The sequence below is a fragment of the Aythya fuligula genome, chromosome 3, assembly GCF_009819795.1.
Source record: "Aythya fuligula isolate bAytFul2 chromosome 3, bAytFul2.pri, whole genome shotgun sequence".
NCBI classification, from domain to species: Eukaryota; Metazoa; Chordata; class Aves; order Anseriformes; family Anatidae; genus Aythya; species Aythya fuligula.
This window is the reverse complement of record NC_045561.1, coordinates 66,347,253-66,364,765: the sequence shown is the minus strand read 5'-3', so window position 1 is coordinate 66,364,765 and position 17,513 is coordinate 66,347,253.

Sequence of the window (17,513 nt, the reverse complement as noted above, 5' to 3'; positions counted from 1 at the left end):
CTACATTCTCACCAGACTTTCACTTTTTCAACAATTTGTTTCTCCTCAGTGATTCCATGTGAGCCGGCTTTAAAAACTTGTACTGCACTACAATTTCATTGAGAGGACATAAAAAGGGTATTAGGTTTATTTCAATGTTTTCCTACCAGACTGGAGGGTTATTGCAGATAACCACTCAAATGCAAATCATCAATGCTCCGTGTTGTGAAAAAGACAAACATCATGCTAATGTGTAGAGGGTGTCATGTGCAAGCCGTACACTTTCTGCTACTACTGCTTCTTTGGCTACCTGGACTGGAATATCTCATCTACCCTAAGGGTTTACATTTTAAGAAATATGTGGACCAGTTGAAGAAAAAGTCGACAGGAACAGAAAATATCAAAGATCTGAAAAGCACTCTGTGAGGAGCTGATGGTGGTGGACCAGGAGTAGTTTATTTCAGAAAACAGAGAAGACCAAGAGGAAGTTCCAGAAAATCTTCAGATACATAAACTAGATGCATGGAACATAATAGCCAGGTGCAAACATGAAAGATCTTAACTGTTTCCTCTGCCCATGAGAACCATATGAGCACTAAAGCCCTGAGGGAGTTGCAACACCACACTTCAATGGTGTTTTTAGGAACAATTAGAACAAATGTCTATCTGGATATGTAGTTGACTTTGCTTTTAAGTCATGAGGGTGGAGTAGACTAACCTCTGAGATATTTTCTTAATCTATTTTCCTATTACATTAATTGAAAAAGCAACATCAGTATTTTCCAGGCTCAGAGAATCAAACCTGTAGTAAAGTAGAATGATCACTGTACTAGTAATCAAATGCTCCTCTGAATGGACATGACTGGAAAAGGTCACTAACGCCACAGGAACCATTGCCAACAAACAAGCAAAGTATATCTAGGTCTCTTAGAGCCATCTCCTGCCAAAATTCCTATTTCCTCCTATTTTCATGGTGAAAAAATAGAAAGAAAGGTCTTTTCCACCTCTATACTTCAAGGTTATTGTTTAAAGAGGCAGTGATGGATGGTCAACTCGCCCTTGGTGGAGTTGACTTAGTGGAATTTCAGTATTCAGGTGTTCTCTTTGCGGTATTTTTGAACAAGCTTTGAAATCATCAAACACATATCATTCTGAGGTTTCCTAAATTCTGGTCATCATTTGAGCCAACTACAAAATTGTTTTGTTGCAGCAGAATATAAAAGAGTTCAGTTTAAAGATCTCACTCTCTGCAATTTTGCCTGCTGCATACTGTTGGATGATGTAATTTGGCCTGAGGGAAAATACTATTCTTTCAATAAGTGCGTATAGCATTTCATTTTCCTTCTTATTTTGCTCTGTAAAGTTGTTGGTATTTTAATAACATACTATCTTCATTCCTTCCAAAAATGTAATCTAACATCTGGGGGGGGATAATTACTTATATAAATATTCAAAGAATGGGCAAAACTTGGAAGGTTCAAAATTAATATAGAATACAAATGTGTAGCTGTCTGGTCTTTTTATAGAACTTTCAAACTAGTAAATAATTTTAATTTATAAATTCTATGTACATATATATATACATGCATATGTTCTCCCCATATACCTGCAGCTCTCTTTATTATTGAAAGTTACTATGTGTTTCTACATGGTTTAAGATGTGCATATTATGTATACATGAATATATATGTATATTATGTTTCTCATTTCAGTTCAGTGCTGGTTATCTACTTTGAGATTAACGCAATTGTGTTTAATCTTATACGTCTATAAATAGTGTGCATGTAAGTGCTCTTTGTGCTCATAAATTTTTGGAAGGCAAAGGACAAGGTAAACACAGATTTTTTTTTCTTCTATATTTTGAGTTAATGATTTTTTTAGAAGAACATCTTTGTCCTAAATCAAAACCACACAGCCTGTCAATGGCTTTTGGTGATTTAGAAAACAACTGTGGATCATATGGCACACAAAGGAAGAATGAGTTCACTGAAACTACCACCAAACAACATTTTAGGTGCAGAAATAGAACTGGGTAGGAAGTGGTTTTCCTGTCCCGCGAAAGTTTTCGAGATCTCGTTTTTCCCGTTATGCATCAGAATGTACACAAGGTCCACTAAAGATGAGACTGAGAGAAAGATAGTAAACCTAAGATCTGTCAAAACAAGTGAGATCTTCCACATTTATGTAGCTGGTAGGGCATTTTCCTGGGACAAAGAAAACCATGGTGGAGGCTACTGTACTGGCCCCATCCTAGGTCCCAACAGTGTTCAGCTCTGTGTTAAACACAGGCACTAGACTTGCAAAATCAGTTACTAGACTGTCAATTATTTTGATGCAGATATATTGTTTGTCCATCTTTATTAAAATTTTGGTGTTGATAAACTACTGTTTCCAACAAAACAATTTCTATTGCTGGGAAATCTCTGCCCTTCATTAGTTCCCACAGAAATAATTTTTACTCACAATGTCCAACCCAGGGGATGCAAAATTTCCTGTCAGTGTTCTAACAGCTGTCTATGAAATAGAGATAAAATCTTGGTCCCAAATCCTTCAAGGCATTTAGACACCTAACCATGGAGACACAAAGACCAGACCAAAGAGATAGAGAGAAAGAGATTTGGGTATCACCGCTATGAGCTTGCAAACATCTGGGGCCTGCAATAGAATCCAGATGGATGATTTCTGCCTTAGTCCCTGAAGCATAGGTACACATTAAGACACTGGACCAACTTTAGCAATTGAGTTTCAGTGATATGCTGTGCCCCCAGAGAGCAGTCATGTGCTGGGGATGTTGGAGAACCAACCTGTCCTGAAGAAGCGTTTCAGAACTTTTTGCAATTTTATGCTGTACAACAGTGATGGACTACAGTAGCTGGCCCAAACCTGCTCCCGCTGCCACATCTGCACTACTATTAATATCTCGAGACACTGAAGCTGATATGTATTTATTTCTACTCAAAGCCAGTTCAGACCTTTAACTGCAACCTAAGCATACTTGGTGCAAAGAAGCACACACACAGTTCCTTTGCTAACTCTTCAGGTTTGATAGGAGAATAGGCAGAACAGGGGAGACTCTGGTCCCAGAGCTGAAAGTGCAGACTTTAGCTTCCGGTGCGATATTCCTTGTTACAGTACAGATGTATTCAAAATCAAATGTTACGCTGGACCTGTTTTAGCTGCATTTCCTCTATCCCCTCCACATCAGAGCCCTCAACATCCATTTCTGTTGCAAAGGTGAAGGGAAGCCCATATATTAATAGCAAGTCTGCCTCTAGTTGATAAGCTAGATATCTGATGCTGGTTTTCTGGTGACATCATTGTTTCATTTCTCTAGATTTCTCCTGGTATGAAATACTCAAAATATTGCTCCAGCAAAGAGTGCTTGCCTCAAGGCATAGTTCAGCACAATGCTAATGTTACAGGTAAATGGGGTGATTTCTGAAGAAGTAAAGTAAAACCTGTTTGCCCTCTCTGTTGCTCATTGATATAATTTCACTCCCAAATCACTTGATGGCAAAAGATGACTGGATACTTTAAACAACATCGTTCTCACACAGTAGAAAGAGAACAAGTGGTCTGTTGCACAGCTGTGTGCAACCCACCCACTACACACAGAGTGTAGTACAGCCTTACTCTCTTATGAGGGCAATAAGTGTGCACATAGAATGAAATTAAGAACCCTTCCAAGTTCCGGGCCAGGTGCTGGGCAGATGTACGGTGAGGGGGTGGAGGGACTGTGGGGAAGCATTGAGAAGAAATCTTCTCTTGTAGGCCACAGGGCAGCTGCAGAACCCCTTAAGGAAGGCTCGTCCAGTTCAATGGATTACTTGGGCATCCACAACAGAAAAGAATGAGAGAGTTTTCTTGGCAGATTTGGCCTTGTCATGCACCTCTCCATGCAATAGCAATTTGTTGCCCCTTCCATGAATGCAGCAGTGACACAGGACTCTACAGCTGAACATCTTCCTCCAAGTCAGGCACTGACACCTACATGCAAGACAGCTCTCAGAAGTGAGCAAAGGACTGTGTTTGTCTCCTTTTTTTTAGTACTGTATTTTACAGAATCACAGAATTTTTCTAGGTTGGAAGAGACCTCAAGGTCATCGAGTCCAACCTCCAACCTAACGCTAACAGCCCTCCACTAAACCATATCCCTAAGCTCTACATCTAAACGTCTTTTGAAGACTTCCAAGGATGGTGACTCCACCACTTCCCTGGGCAGCCTGTTCCAATGCCTCACAACCCTTTCAGTGAAGAAGTTCTTCCTAACATCTAGCCTAAAACTCCCCTGGCTCAAACAACTGAGTGAAAAAACTATGTGAAATCTGCATGCTGTTGCTAGCATTCAGTATATAGACTTTTATAAGTGAGATTTAATGTCATGTAAAAACTGATGAAGACTGCACCTAATAAAATTATCTGTTTATACACATTCACTCTATGATCCAGGTTGTCCCTTTCAGTTAACTAGCTACACTGAATTTTGCAGTGACAGATGAACTACCAAAGAGACAAGTAATTAGGCTGCAGTTACAGAATATCCGTGAAGCTCATTTGGCTTTATGGAATGAAGTAGTATTAACACAGTCTACAATTTTATGTAAATATATTCTAATGTTGCATAAAATGAAAATAAATATGGAAAAAAAAAAAAAAAAAAAAAAAAAACAGAAAAGATTTATTCTACAGTCCCAGTCTTTGAACTAATTTCTACATTTTTTTTTATACTTTAAAAGAACAACAATGACATCCAGTGGCTGTAGAACTCTCTAACATTTCTTTCTTCCATATTTGACACCACGCCTAGTGTAAATAATAGATTTATTCTCATTAAAATTGTAAACTGAGATACAAATTGTAAATATTTTATTTTTTTATAAATGCTGAATATAAGTGAAAAGCCTTAGCACAAAGCTAGACCTTGAGACATTTCACAGTAGACCTTTTTTAGAATACATGCATGCATTTTCACATTTTTGGTAACAGTAAAGTATGAGGAATTTTCCCTAAACTCAGAATCCAATTCAAGTCAAAATAAAATTAACACCTGTTTTTTAAACAGCTTTATGTTCATAAGTACTCACTAGTATGAAACATTTCTTTCATTACCTTCTCTGCCCATTTGATAAGATTAGAAAGCAGGAGCACCTGATAGCTTTTCTAAGTTCTTCTTTCTGAGCAAGAAGCTCCCTCTCAGCTTGCAAGTAATATGATGAAGGAACTTTTTTCATTTCCCCCAAGAGACAAAAAAGCCTTGGTGAGTCTTCTGAATCCACATGGATCTCATGCAATCAAGAACTACTTCCCCAGCAAGATATATTCAAGTTACAAACATCCCAAACTGCTTTATACAGAAAACATTTTCCATAGTGATATGTACTATACCACAATTTGAGGTGGGGATGGTAAGAATGAATAGGGCCTCATCATTCCTTCACTAAAGAAAAGTGAAATAAAGATTCCCATAAATGAAACAAAGCAAAGAAAGCAAGAAAGAAACAGCAAGAAAGCAAGAAAGCAAGAAAGCAAGAAAGCAAGCAAGAAAAAGTGGTAAAGTCTGCATTATTTTTCAAGGTCCATTGAACCAGGATTGAAATGAGGGGGGAATTCCCCAGCCTGAAGTACAATCAACTAATACAATTTGATTTTCACTACTGGTATAGGTTAAAAATTTATTAATTAAAATTATTCAGGAATTCATTTGAATAAATTCTCTTTCCCCCCCTCCCCCCCCCATTTTTTTTAATTATTATTAGCAGGTAAACCAGCAGAGGACTCTAGGAAATGTACCAATCCATCATTTAGCCCTTTTTATTTCTACAGACACCTTTTCATCTCGCATCTCTGAATACCAGGATTGTCTACTTTGCAGAACCTACCTCAGTGGGAGTTTTCTAATATCTTCATCTGGGGTAACCCAGACATTATCTCAGGCCTGAGGGAGCCCTGTGCAAGGCTAGCTACCAATAACATTCCCTGTCTAATCTCTGGCTCACACATCTTATACCACCTGAAATCCCTCTCCTGGGCTCAGACAGGACTCCCAAGCTTCCATCCTGTAGCAGGTAAACCACTTGGCTTCAGGAACTGGACACAACCTAGAGACTTCCTAAGGAGCCAGAAAAACCTGGAACTGTAACAGGGAATACATGGATTTCAGTTTATTTTAAATGACTTTCAATGACATTTTAAATGAAGATAGATTTATGTGGAGGAAAAGGGATTAATCTGTCTCTTCTGTGGCCATTTGGATTTAATGATATAGCTCTTGCTGTGGAGATTTCTTTCTCAGTCCAGCAAGGATAAGTTCATAGGCAGGCTACTGTTTTTTGTTTGTTTGTTTGTTTAGCTTTTCCCTTTTCCTTTAGCTTGAAGTGATACATGCCAATGTATTGGAAAACACTAAAAATGGTGTGAGAAAATTGACCTGTTCTTTAAAGCAGAAAAAACTTTTGAAAGAACAGTGCTGTGTTTTTGTTCTTCGAGGAGTAAGTCTACATTTTGTGGTGTAATATTTTGTGGTGTGAAAATCTGAGAGCTGCTGTAACTACAGTACACTTTACTTCCATTCATCTATCTATATTTGGCAGAAGTACAGACATGCTATACAGTTTGAGAACTGTGCATAGACTGACATATCATCTGCACTAGAGAATGAAGGAAGATACTGAGTCTGTTCTCCTTGCTAGTGGTACCTGAAAGATTTTTTCAACTGTAGTTGAAAAACTTTTACGTGGGTTTATGTGGCAAGGTTTTGGTAGCAGGGGGCCATAGGGGTGGTTTCTCTGAGAAGGATTTAGAAGCTGCCCCATGTTTGATAAGGGCCCCATTGCTGACCAGAGCCGAGCCAATAACCAATGTTGTTTTGCACCTCTGTGAGAGCATATTTAAGACAGGGAAAAAAACGCTGCGCCACACAGCAGCTAGGAGAGTGAGAGGAGTGAGGAACAGCCTTGCAGGCACCAAGGTCAGTGAAGAAGGATGGGGAGAGGTGCTCCAGGCGCCGGAGCAGAAGTCCCCTGCAGCCTGTGGTGAGGACCACGGTGAAGCAGGATGTCCCCCTGCAGCCCATGGAGTACCACGGTGGAGCAGGGTTCCACACTGCAGCCCGTGGAGGAGACCACGGTGGAGCAGGTGGCCCTGCACCGACGGAGGCTGCCGCCTGTGGAAGACCCCTGCCGGAGCAGATTCCGGGCCGGACCTGTAGCCCGTGGAGAGGAGACCATGCAGGAGCAGGTGACCTGGCAGGAGCTGCGGCCTGTAGGGAAGCCAGGTTGGAGCAGTTTTCTCCTGAGGGATGGACCCCGTGGTACGGACCCATATCTGGAGCAGTTCTGGAAGAGTTGCTGCCTGTGGGAAGCCCACGTCGGATCAATTCATCAAGGACTGTATCCCGTGGGTGGGAGACCACAGCACAGGGGACGAGAGTGACCGAGAAGGAGCGGCAGAGAAGAAGTGCTGTAGACTGACTATAACCCCCATTCCCCCGTTCCTCTGCGCCGCTTGGGGGGAGGAGGTGGAAGAGGATGGATGGGGTGGGGGGAAGGTGCTTTTGGTTTCTTTCCTTTGTATCTCACTTCTCTAGCTTGTTAGTAATAAGCAATAAATCTTACTATCTCCCTATGCCCAGTTTGTTTTGCCCGTTACAATAATTACTGCATGATCTTCTTGTCCTTATCTCAATCTTTGAGCCCTTTTCATCGTATTTGCTCCCCATTCCTCTTTGAGGAGGGGGAGTGAGAGAGTGGCTGTGGTGGAGCTCAGCTGCCCACTGGAGCGGAACCATGACATCATCCCAGCATTACTTGGAAGCATTTTCTAACTTTGATAATATATTTTGTTCTGTGAACCTCTGAATGCATTGAAAATATTCACAGTCAAAACCTCAATCCATTACAATTAATTCTAAGAAACGTAGATTATATAAGACTGTAAGAGATATATTTTTTTCCCTGAAAGGATTTTCATGACTTCCCGTGAAGCAAGGAAATGTATTTGCTATTTCCCCACCTACTGCACAGATTGGAGATGAAGTGATGTTCCCCTTGGTGTATCTCTTGGCAAAATATACTTGTAACTGATAGGAGAGAAAGTTGGCCTTTGATTTCTTCGTAACATGGTACACATGGTTAGTATTGTTTCCTTCCAACCACATTTGGGCTACTAGTCTACATAGGAAACACACACAGTCCTGCCAAGAAGCATATATGGCTTCATGCATTTGAAAGTATAGTTACTGAGGAAAAATATAGGGTGAGAAAGAAAAAAGGCTTGTCAATGAGCAATGCAGTCTGCTTCCTTTTTTCTAGTGACCGTTCACTTCATGATCAATAGTGAAAAGCAAAAGCAAACATAGCATAAAGGTGTTCTAATTATCAATATACATGTATGTTATAAGGAAACCTTCATTTTGTACTTACAAAGACATTAAGTTTGTGCAAATGTAGTATAAAATATATAATATGGATATATTTATATTGAAATGTAGAGGAATTCATACTGTAATTGAAAGAGTGCAACATCTCCAACACTGCATAGATCTTGAAGGGGAAGAAAAATCTTCCCTAGTTAAATGTAGCACAAGACCTTTATTGTTCAGCATTATCCCTTATTTGTGGCAGCTGACAAGAGAAATGGACGACTAATGGCATCATTTTGTTGACTTTATTTGGGTGAAATCAGTTTACTGTTGTGAAAAATCTGCCTATGTCATCTTTAGGGCATCTGTGCCCTCTTACCTTCTCCACCACCCAGCCCAACCTGGAGGTCACCTCCTTTCTTCCCCACCCCTCTGCTCTCTGACTGGTCCCCAGGGCCTTCAGCCTTGTGTTTCTGCCCACTAGAGCACAAGTTGGTACCACCACTCCCACACCACCTCTGTGCCCACAGAGAGCACAGGTTTGTTACATAACACATGATGGAAATCAATAATTCAGTGTTTTCAATGCAGAAAAAAAGCACTCCACCACCCCACCTGGCCATGGAATTATTTTTTTTTCCCCACAGAAGTGGGAATTGCAGGTTACTTTCCAGGCAGAGCAAAATAATAACTATTTTGTGAAAGAAAGAAAAAAAAAAAAAAATTAGTTGACTTCACTTGCTGAAATATATGCTCTCCCGCAGAAAGAAAAGAAGGATCCATGGACAATTGCAGACACACAGCAGCTGCATTTCACTTTTTATTATTGTCATTAATACTTTAAATACCTTTGTGTTTAGGTAAGCAACAACACTGTTTTTGATAGTCTCAGTCAAGATGAAGGAACAGAAACGTGCAACCACAGAATAGAAGCCATGCCCCAATCCCAACCAGATCACAGTTTAGATGCAGCAGATGGACCCAGACAGATGGCAGAGTTTGTGGGCACTGTGAGACAGGAGTGATCTCAGAGAAGCTTCCTGTCTGATATCGCTGACCTTGGGTTGGACTAATGGCCAGGTTTTCATGGTATCTGAAGACAGAGGTGGCATTGACAGCTGAAACTTGAGGCTGCTTGGAATAAAAATACTTGATAATTTAAAGGTAAAAATAATATAAATAAATAAAAGTGCATGTCAATCCTTTTATCTTAGATTTTAATGTCATGTGAAATACATGCAGCATTAGGTGAAGTTATGAAGTCCTAAGCTCACTTCCTGCATAAGAATATGTATTGCTTTTGGCTCCCACTAGAATTTACTTTTTTTAATTAACTTGCCAAACTTAAGCAGTTTTCTCTGTCAATTCCCAGTTTAGTTGTTTTTATGGCATGGAGGGTAAATGGATATATTAGCTTTCTTCAGTCTATATTCTTTATAGTATTTTCATTTTTAAAAGCAAGTTATTTTATTATAAAAGGTATGTTTTATTTTACCTAGGACCCCAACTGTTAAAAATAATCAAATATAAAACTAAAACCTTTTGAAAGCTATTACTTTCAAAAGGTTTATTACTTTATTTTTTATTATTTATCTTGAACATCAAAATCAACCAAAGGAGGAAGGAATGTCAGTGTAACATAATAAAGTTGCTCAGGGGGTTGTATTTTCAAACGTAAGATGTTTTGTACTTGCTGTGTCATAAACCAAGGAAAACTGGTGAAGTCATTTTAGTAGCAGCTCAAACCATACACTGTGTAACAGTAACAGCTCCCAGCAAGCAAGTATATTTTAGGTAGGCCAAAATCATAAAGTTTGAAAGTGTCAAGAGTACAGTAGTTACACTTGTAAAACAGACTGTTCCAGCCTAATTGACAGGGCAAAGTTGTTTCAGAGCCCATGGCTGCCATGGTCTCTGTAGTCCAATTTTTATTAAAGACTTTATTAAAGTCCAATTTTTTATTAAAGATGGTTTATCTGCTTATGGGCTATTGTTCTTGCAAGTTCCTATGTAATTCTGAATTCCATTTCTTCTTGGATGTCCAAATAGCAGTAGAATATTAAGGTACAAAGTCTAGTTTATTTCTCAGTCCAATTGTCCTGACTTGATTTTATGGAGGTACAGTTCATAATGCATACAGCCTTTCTCTTTTCTGTCCTTTTTTTTTTTGTGCAGGACAAAATGGAACACATTTCTCTCTGTTCCTTGATGTTTTATGATTGTATTTTATTATTATTAATGTCATGTACTGAATATTCACACCTGTTGCTATTTCATACTTGTCCAGACTGGTACATTGAAACATCTCAGATGGCTCCATCCTTTCTGTCCTATCTTTTATTACACTTTCAGACTTGAGTCTCACCTTAACCCCTTTTTATATTCTTATATAGGATTTCTAGACTTCTGTACCTTTACTCACAAACATGAAATCTCAGCTGGTGTGATCTTGAGCATAGTTGCTAATATGGGTGACTGGCCCGCCTTCTTAAATCAGAGACCTGCTTACCCTTAGCAAGAGTAATATAGCCTAAGAGAAAGGGCTCTGAAGTCACCAAAAGGATAAACACAAACACATTTAACTCGCCCTAAATTCTCTGATAATGGATACAGACATCTTGCTTCCTAAAATACACCAGTAAGTTTTATTTTTGGCCAATCTGTTCTCTGTAAGCAGTCCTGTTCTCACTCTTAATACTGTTCAGTTATATAACAACACTCTGACTTTCTGGTTCAACATGTTGGCAAACAGGAGCTTTGTAGCTAGCAGCTGGATTTTCCCAGATAACAGCAAAGTCACTGTCTCTTAGTGAGACCCTTGGCTGCAGGGAGCTTTCTCAACTCAGAAGTTGCAGCCACAGCATGTAAATGAGGGTTGACCAGTTTATCCTTCACAGAGCAGTTCTGTTGCTGGCAGCTGGGATATTGCCCAGCCAGAAACCTAGGATGGCAGCAGCTCCATAATCTGTATTTGTGTCTCTGAATGCCCAAACCATGTGACATTGTCCACTTCTGGCTCAGCACATACCCTTTCTCTTACACTCTTTACCCCCTCTAGTGCTCTAGTTAAAAGTGAGGTCACCCGTGTGTAACTGTTTTTAAAAATACCTGTATGTTTCCCTATATATTGGCTGGAGAACTGGAGCCACTAATGGATGTAATGGTTTGCTTCCTCCATAGCAGATTCATTGTGTCAATTGAACAAAGTTCCTTTGTACCCTATAAATAATGGAGAAGACATTGTAGGTGGAATAGGTGCAAGCTGAGGTAGTGAAGAACTAAATGTCTTCTCTGTTTTACACAGCAGCTGTTAAGAACATATCAGAGATATTTCAGCAGTATGGGATCTGTAACACTCCATTCATGTAGCAGGTGTTGAACCTTGACCCTAAGATAAGGCTGAAGAGCTTTTCTCCACTGGAGATTCCAACACACGGCAAGTGTATCACCTGGCCATTTCCAGGTGAGCTGGTCTAAGTCTAGAAGAAATAAGTGGAAAATACTCTGATTCTGTTCTTTTTCTATTGCAAAAAATGCCATATATTTTTATTTCTTCACCATTAGCAAAATAAATAATAAGGTACCAACAGACTGTGAAACACACTTTTTTTCCTATTATCAGATTTTATTTTAAGTTGATGCACATGCAGATGAATGTTAATACAATATTTACTACAGATGCGCAGCTACCATTTAAAAGAAAAGATGTTAAAGAAAACCATTCCAGATATGGAATGCATTACAAAGTATTGACAGATATCACAAAGTTTTAATATTTTCCATGGATGTCAACTTTCGGAGTAGAAGAATGGGTTAATAAATCCAATTTTCTGTAATAACAGGCAAAGCTTTTTCTGCCAGGAATTTTTAAAGAAGAGCAGTCACTAAAAGTAAGATTATGATTTAAATCCCATTTAGAAATATAAATTTGCATGTTTTTATGAAGTCACACAGTGACTCCAAAAAAATAGCAATGGAAGTTAAATATTAATTGGAAGTCCATTAACTTGCTTGCAGGCTGTACACAGCTTTCTATTTTATAATCTGCTAGGAGCTAAACTACAAATCTTCAAAGGATGTATAACATCCTTATGAAGGAATACCATCACATGCTCAAGTGTCATTTAAGCTGCCACAGTTTAGCAAGGTTGTTAATAAAAAAAGTTCATTTGTGTATAAAAATGTTTATTTATGAATATAAACAAATCTCTTCAAAACAAGTTTCTTAGTCATCAACATTTCCTGTGAAATCCACATAGTTTATTTTTGGTGTTCACTTATTCTCAAACAAACTAAAAATTGTTTTCAGTTAACAGCAATCAGCCTGGTTAGTCTCACCTTCTTAGGCAGATTCCTAGAACAGAGACCTCAAGGTGAATATGTTAACAGCCTCCTACTAGGTAAAATACATTATTATTATTATTATTTTGATTTCTGTATGGGCTGCTCTAAGATTTATAAATTTATTTATTTGTTAATTCTGCAAATTCCAAACCTAAAATTGTGATCTCCCTGGTGACAAAAAAAGAAACGCATTTTTATTTCAAGACAGCTGACTGGTCTTGTTTCTTTCAATTTAAAAGCCAACAATAGACAATGAACAGGCAGTCATCATCCTGCAGAATGCATTTAAGACCAGCCTGATTCCTCCTCTCTGAAGTTCATCTCAGTTACCATGTAGATATAGATACTGAGCATCTGAACTTGAATTTTACATCAGGACAACTACTTAAAATTTTCATTAAAATGCAGCCACAAAATATTGTTGTTTTTATATTCTATGATCCTTTGAGTGTACTTCATTTGTAATGAACTGAAGAATACATCTGAATCTGTCTTTAAACAAAAACTTAGGTTTATGCTCTGTAACTCAGTACTACAGCCATGATTTTCTGAATGGATCTTGAGCCACTCAGGTGAGAGAAGAGAAGGTGAAATGAGAAAGACTTGGAAAGGAGGAACACCAAGGAAAAGAGGCCAGTGGCAGGTCCTACAGCCATTGTTCTGCCTCAGCACAAAAATCTCCATTGGAACTGGGATCTGCAGTGGTTTAATATGCACAATTCTGGGGTCCCTAGCAGAGTGGGAAGGCCAAGCAGTCTTTTTTAAAGCCTGGTCCCAGGCAGCTACAATTCAGTTTTATTGAAGAGGAATGTTTTCTTTTCTTTTCTTTTCTTTTCTTTTCTTTTCTTTTCTTTTCTTTTCTTTTCTTTTCTTTTCTTTTCTTTTCTTTTCTTTTCTTTTCTTTTCTTTTCTTTTCTTTTCTTTTCTTCTCTTCTCTTCTCTTCTCTTCTCTTCTCTTCTCTTCTCTTCTCTTCTCTTCTCTTCTCTTCTCTTCTCTTCTCTTCTCTTCTCTTCTCTTCTCTTCTCTTTTCTTTTCTTTTCTTTTCTTTTCTTTTCTTTTCTTTTCTTTTCTTTTCTTTTCTTTTCTTTTCTTTTCTTTTCTTTTCTTCTCTTTTCTTCAAAGCCCTGGGGGAATTGTAACCCCCAGCCTCTCTACTTTGTCTTACCCTAGCTGCAGACTGAGAGCTAGTATGATCTATTGCTAATATTTGAATGGATTTCTAGTTGGGATGGGATACCAAACGTAAAGTTGGTGAGCCACACAAAATAAATAATGGACAGGAAAGCTTGTTTTACAGGCTTACAGGGTTAGTGAAGGAGGGGCTGGAAAGGTAGTTGGTTAAGATTTATTAGGCAGACATGTACAACTATCCTGTTTGAATTGTATTTGAATTAATTAACTTCATCTGTGTAAACTGGATCAGTATCCTGTAATTTCCTAAGGGTATGACTGTGTCAGGAAACTGAGTAGTCAGCAGAGCTGGTTGAATAGTTAAAATAACTGATTTACAAATATTTCCAGGAATAAAACCACCGAGTTTTGTTTCTTATGATTTATAGGGCAATATAGGAAAATTTATCTTACCTGAAAAATGTCCTTTCTGTAAGAGGGGAAGTCCACAGCTCCTTGGTTTTTGCTCTCATACTTTCTGCTCTCTGGAGGCAGAACCAGGCTGGTCAAATGAGGCCATACATCAGCAAGTCCCACAAGTTTCCAGTGCAGCTTCATAGAATGGAATCATTTACAGCTTAATCCACAGCTAAACTTATAGAGAAAAAAGAGAGAGGGAAAGAGAGATCCACACAAACAACTTCTGCTGCAGAACTCTTTAAACTTCTTTGGCAACTGCTCTTATACTCCATAGCGTCTCTCAAATATATGTATAGATGGGAGAGACAGAGAGAGCATTCACAAAGAATACCTAAGGCAGCATGCAGCTGTATGCCTGACTCTGAACTCCACTTTTTGTGCCAGGTGGGCAGAGGAGGTCTTCAAGTTTCCTTGCCAGAAATTAAATGAGCATAAGCTTCTTCCCAGGAAAGACCACGCATTTACTACAATGCAATGCACATTAGATGTCAGGGAGCATAAGAAAATAAGTAATGAATGAAGTATATCTCATTGCCTTTCCTTAAAGGAAGAATATATGTATCATTTTGAAAACATGCCTACTATGTTGCTTGCTGCAGATAATGACAGGCCAACAAGGTTTGCCTGTATAATTTTGAGATTTTAAGAAAAGAATAATAAAAATCTTCTGTATTTTGGACAAAAGCTGCCAAGCTTGAAGGTTTCAATAAATAATAAGGAATAACCACAAATATTTGAAAAAGATTACTGTAGCTTTTTAAATCTCCTTGGCAAAGTATTCACCTAGCCATTTAATAACTGAAGCCTTACTAATAGTATGCTATTTCAATTATTAATTTAATTAATAAATAATGAATTATTGATAATTAATAGTTAATGGTTATGAGTACAGATTATCATGATGAAAGACTTTTAAATATTTCATTTCCTTGTTTGTTTGTGTATTTGTTTTTATTGACATTTTGACATCATATGTTTCTCAAGTATTTATAGAGGCGGTGTTTGTTTTTTTTCAAATTTTTGTAGGTTTTGTGTTCATATGTGTCTAAAGAGTTTTGGGTTGGCTGTTTCTTTTTTTTTTTTTTTAATATATATATATATTTTCTGACTTCTTTCAAACACCATTGTTTGAAAGAAGGTTAGACTGCAACCTTAAAGCACATTCATTAGCGATGGGACTGTAAAGCCAACATCCTTCAAAAATGAAAACATGAGAATCAGTCTGCACTTCTGAAGAGAAGAGAAGAGAAGAGAAGAGAAGAGAAGAGAAGAGAAGAGAAGAGAAGAGAAGAGAAGAGAAGAGAAGAGAAGAGAAGAGAAGAGAAGAGAAGAGAAGAGAAGAGAAGAGAAGAGAAGAGAAGAGAAGAGAAGAGAAGAGAAAGAAAAGAAAAGAAAAGAAAAGAAAAGAAAAGAAAAGAAAAGAAAAGAAAAGAAAAGAAAAGAAAAGAAAAGAAAAGAAAAGAAAAGAAAAGAAAAGAAAAGAAAAGAAAAGAAAAGAAAAGAAAAGAAAAGAAAAAAGGAAAGATAAAAATACGCATAGTCAATGAATTTAATTTCCAGATAGGAATTGTTTTCATTAAGACAAGTCTCAGAAATTTTGTATCTGGTTGTGAGAACTGCTCTGCAGCTTTACAAAGCCTATAGTGTTCTAGGAAATGAGCTCATTTATTGCCCGTGGTAAATAAAAAGTTTTTTTTATTTCTGAATTTATCTGCATTGCTAGATAAAAGAGAGAGAGAGAGATCTTTGAACTTGTCTGTTTGCTGGGTATTTTCTCAAGGTTGCAAAAAGTATGGTGAACCCATCTGGATAGCCTGCTTTATTTCTTCCTCTCATATCATCTTAATTTTTTTCTGGCTAAGAGTAAAATTTTGTAGATTACAAAACCAAGAAGAAATTTTGTGTGAATCTTGCGTCTCAAAGGAGTTACAATATGTAATGAGTATTTTCCTTCATCTTACGCCATCTTACTTTCTTCACAGACTCCAAATACAAGGACTAAATGAAGGGCCTTGAAAATTAATTTTGAAGATGAATGACCAGAAGTTTCACTAGTTTTTATCCAGCAAATCAAAGCTATATCAACAACAAGCTCTATGGCCTTGCAGATTGCAGATGCAGGCACAGATGTAGAGGTCTCTGAACTACTTCTGAAATTGGAAGCAGCCCAGTCACATCAACATGACATCCTATCATAATTAACTAATGGCAATATGGCTGCCACAACCCAATCTAATATTTTGCATTGCTTTATGTGCTGTAGATGGATCATATTTTGCTAAGCTTTTTGGCTATCTCTACTTGTCTCTGCAGTACCAATGACAATAAAGTTGAACAGACGTGCATGAAAAGAATTTGTAAAAACACACAAAATTAAAAACGTGCAGAACAAATCTTGAATGAGAATATGAATTTGTTTTAATATGTTCCCCTAAGATACATTTTTCCAATATATTTCACTACAGGTTCTCAGGACCAGTAGTGTTATAAATAGGGCATTGACATTTAGTTGAGTAAGAATTCATAGTTAAATTTTCAGACTTAAGCCTTAACTCACTTCCTATCTCTTTTTTTTCCTATGTTCTGTGATATTTAAGGATTAAGAACCAGTACAAAAAAAAGCATCTCTATTACAAGTCAACAATAACCTGTATGCATTTCTATTGATTTCAATGAGATTACTATCAGGTTTAAAGATACTTTCTTGTGTTGGCCATATTAAGACATAACACTGTGTTTTAAGCAATAGTGAAAATAATGTTAGAAATTAATTAATAAACCTGTCTGAGATACTTGTGGTTTGCAATAGGAGTAGAAAGGATCTTAGAAAATTTCCAATTATGAAGTTGTAGAGCTTAGTTTAAACAACGAAGAGTTTGGTTCTCTAAATAATAAAACAAGGAATCTTTTTAATGTGTTAGCTTTTTGGTCCAAAGTAGAGTTGAATTATAAGACTTGTATTTTGATACAAGTGTAACAAAATTTTGACTTGTTAGATTTAAGCTGTGCTAGCGGCAGAGATGTAGATATCATATTTATACAATAGCTGTGAACTTAATGATGCTGACCAATAAAATAGAATATATGTGCATGTTGATTTAAGTTAATAGAATAAGAGGCACCAAAAGCATTGTGAATATGTGATTCTAATAGTAGGAACATATAAGTATGTACTCATCCCCAGAAGGGAGGTATAAATGGAGGATTTAAGAGAAAGATTTCTTTGGAGCACCTTTGATA